This window comes from Cryptomeria japonica, chromosome 7, assembly GCF_030272615.1.
Source record: "Cryptomeria japonica chromosome 7, Sugi_1.0, whole genome shotgun sequence".
Lineage (NCBI taxonomy): Eukaryota > Viridiplantae > Streptophyta > Pinopsida > Cupressales > Cupressaceae > Cryptomeria > Cryptomeria japonica.
Window position 1 is genome coordinate 142,022,013 of NC_081411.1, and position 4,388 is coordinate 142,026,400.

The following is a 4,388-nucleotide window of genomic DNA, read 5'->3' on the forward strand; positions in this document are numbered from 1 at the left end:
ATAATAAACCGGACACTCCTTACCGTCTTTATCATGTTGTGCCAATAATGCTGCAAGAGCATGAGAGGAAGCAGCTGTATAAAGAAGGAAGGGTTGAGAAGGTTCGGCCGGTCGAAGGATAGGAGGATTAGCCAGATACACTTTTAAATCTTCAAATGCTTGCTGACAATCTTCATTCCATTGAAAAGTGATATTCTTTTTGAGAAGCTGAGTAAAAGGAAAAGTACGATCCACAAGTTGAGATACAAACCTACGAATAGCTTGAATCTTTCCTTGTAAGCTTTTAAGTTGAGACACATTTCTAGGAGGTGGCATGTTGACTATAGCATCTATTTTCTTATTATCCACCTCAATCCCACGATGCGAAACTATGAATCCTAATAGTTTTCCACTATCCACACCAAAAACACATTTTCGGGGATTCAAGCACATGTGATATTTACGAATTCTTTCAAAGATTTGACGAAGGATTTTAATATGATCTATGCGGAGAATGGATTTGGCCAAAATATCATCAACATAATCCTCTAAAATCTTATGCATATAATCATGAAAGATAAGGGTCATCGCTCGTTGATAAGTTGCAGCGGCATTTTTAAGTCCAAAAGGCATCATTATCCAACAAACCGTACCCCAAGGAGTGGTGAAAGCAGTTTTGAATTGATCTTGAGGGTTAATGTAAATTTGATTGTATCCTGAAAAACCATCCATGAAGGATAACAAGGCATGTCCTGCCGTAGAATCAACTATCATGTCAATGTTTGGAAGAGGGAAATCATCTTTTAAAGAAGCCTTATTTAAATCTCAGAAATCGGTACACATTCTTATTTTATTATCTGGTTTAGCCACAGCGACAATATTTGAAATCCACGGGGAATAATCAATAGGGCGGATAAATCCAGCCTCCAATAACTTTTCAATCTCAACCTTAACAAGCAGAGCCACCTTAGGATTCATTTTTCAAATCTTTTGTTTCACGGGCTTAGCATCAGGAACTAAGACAATGTTATGAGTAACACTCTTAGGATCTATACCAGGCATGTCAAAGTATGTCCAAGCAAAGATCTCAGGGAATTCATGCAATAAATCTTCATATTGTTTTTGTTCCTCTTCATCCAAACATTTTCCAATTTTAATAACTTTTTCTTCATTGCAAGGATCCATCTTAACATCAGTGGTGTCACTTATGAGAAGATTACTTTGTTGAGGAGTATCCTTTAACTGAGGGAATTCTTTCACAATCTCATCATTATCAATCTCTTTTCCAAAATAGGCTTCAGTGTTCAAACAATAAGGGAGTCCCCTATTCTGATGATAACGAGGAAGAGTATCATATGCTCCTAAAAACTCAGCTAAAGCATCATCGGTAGGAAAAACATCCAAAGCATAGGCACACGAAGGGTCCTCATCAATGTACTCAAGGTGTTGCATTGATAGAGATGTAGAAATAGCATTAACACTAATACATGGTCTCTTAGAAGCTTTAGTGCGCTTGCAGGGATTATAGCTAAGTCCAAAGGCATAATTGTGAAGATTATTCTCTAGAGGAACTTTTATCCCTTGTTCGTGAGCGCCACAACCATTTCCATGATACCCATGCTTAGCAAAAATGTGAAAACCATGACCATAACGATCAGCCATTTCAGAAAGAGAAGGTGGTTTTTCATAAGACAAAGAGTCAAACTCTTCAAAATTAGAGGTGTGAGGAGAAGAAGTTTGAGAAGCAGCCACAAAATTATTTCTCATAGGCTCAGGTAATGTTGATTGATTTTTAGCTTCTTCCTTCTTTTCAACTTTAAGCTCTCTAGAAGGAACCTTATATTCACCTACAAAGGTGGGATTAAAATCAAGGGATCCCCAATCGTTGTCTGCGAGATCCTTCTCAGGATCAAAATCCTTCTTATGTGTAGTTTCAAGTCGAGAAGAGTCTTCTTCAGGAGCTCCAAACTCATCCAAAGAATTTTGATCATCAGAGAGTGAGGATTCATCGATAGGTATCTTGTTTAAAGAGTCATCACTAGACGAGGACGGCTTAGAAGAACCCCCTTTGGAAGTAGATGTTTGCAAACAAGCTTGAAAATTAGTATCACCTATCAAGGTATATGTCTTATTGTTGTAGATAAACTTAACTTGTCTGTGCAATGTAGAGGGGACAACTTGCATACTGTGAATCCAAGGTCTCCCTAATAACAAGTTGTATGTTAGATTTCCCGACATAACATGGATAGGAGTAGGCAAAGTAACAGGCCCCACTGTGATGGGTAAGGTGATAGTACCTAATGAAGTTTTAGCCACATTATCAAAGCCTCGAATAGGATGAGAGTCCGGCTCAATTAGGGATGTATCCACATTCATCTTATGCAAAAGATTAATGCTACACACATTAAGACCAGAGCCATTATCTACTGGTGTTCGTCTTATAGCAGTGTCTTTCATGATAACCACAATCATCAAGGGATCATATTGATGTTGAATTTCACTAGTAGGCAACTCATCTTGGGTAAACACAATTTGAGCTTTAGGATTCATCACAGAGTTAACCAAAGATGCTATATTACTAGATGTATTCGGTGGAGGAACATTCAAATCTTTCAAGGCATCTTGTAACATTCCATGATGAGCGGAAGAAGTTTGAATCAAATCCCAAAGGGATATCTTAGCAGGGGTAACTTTAAGTTGTTCTATGAGATCATATTCCTTACTAAGAACTTGTGAAATACGTGGAGCTTGCGGAAGAATTGGTTGAGGATTCGGAAGAGAAACTGGAATAACAGGAGGAGGACTAGGCTGCCTATTATTTCTGGTGTGATAAGTATGGGCAACCGCATGATAAATCTCTCTAGTTATTTTCTTGGCATAACTATAAGGACTTATAGGTTTTCTTCCTTGCAAAGTGATGATTGGTTTATTCGGAGTACGAAAGGAATCATGATCATACCCTCCTTGGACAGTAAGGAGAGGTGATTTAGGAATTTGAAAGGTGGGAGAAGGATAAGCACCTTGGACTTCAAAGAGAGGCTTTTTATGCTCATTCAAGTTTATGATGTTAACCAATTTAGAAGTCTTGTTCTTGTTTAAAGATTTTGATAAAGCCACAAAGTCATCAAGAGCATCATCCAACAAAGTATGATCATAGCTATCAAAAGGTTTATCTTTTGGTTCAAAAGGAGATATCTCTTCATAGAGGGGATTGTTGAAAACAACCATGTTACTAGATTTAGTGGAAGAGTTGATAGGAATGTACCCTTGAGAGGAACCATTCAACTTATCTTTCTCATCACAACGAAATGGCATAGTAACAAGGTTTATGAGTTTTTGGTAAAATGAAGGTTTGGCATCTTTAGGGTTCAAAAACTCATCTAAAGCTTCATCTAATTCATCTTGGCTATACTCATAGTAATCATCATAAGCATGAACATTTTGCAAATAAAAGTCTGACATTTTGAAATAAAAGTTGCATGAAATTTAAACATACAATGCAAAGAAACACACTCTTTTTTTTTTTTCTTTTCTTTATTTTTAATGAAAATGAAATGAAAACACACTAAATCTAGATCTAGATCTAACAAATGCAATGCAAGAGGAAGCAATGATAGATTCACGTCGGGTTCACCAAAATGTGTGGGGGAAAAAGCGAGACTAGGTTATCATGCCCTAATCCTACCTTTTGACACACATTACGGAATACGAAAGAGCCTAGAGGTATCACACAATTGGCTACTTCTTTTTGTGAAAGAGAGAGCCATGGGCTACCTATTATGATTTCTATTCCTTTGTTGTAATTGAAAGGTAAGATTATGCAAGTTCAATTCCTAACCCTAAAATGCAAGTATGAACTAATAACAAGATTGCAGAATTGAACTTAAACAATGGAACGCTGCAAACACAAGGACAAGACAAGAATGCAGATGCATACCCGGAGTCAAAATTTGACTAAAAATGTTCGGGACGGGGGCGCGGGCACCACTGTCCTGATTCTGTCCCGGAAACTACACCTGAAACTGCTGTTTTGCACCCTGGAAAATTGTCAGAAATGCTGTCTGTCAGGAGGACCAGGGCGCCCAGCGCCTCTGTCCTAGGGACCAGGGCACTGGCAAGACCAGGGCGCCCCACGCCCCTATCCTGGTCTTTGCCTCTGCAATTTGGTGTGGAGTGCTGTCTCGACCTGCTTTTCCCGGATCTGCAACCTGCGGCATCGTCCGAGTCCCGAAACCTACACTTGTATCTGAAAAAGGTGTTTGGGCGGCTATATACAGTTTTACCTTAGTCAAACCCCCGCTTCAGTGATTTCCACCTCCACGAATAGCCAAGTTGTATTGTAAAAGTAATGTGTGTGCAGACCTTGTGTGTGTGCAAGATCTAAAATGCAAGTAAGAAAACTAGAGCAA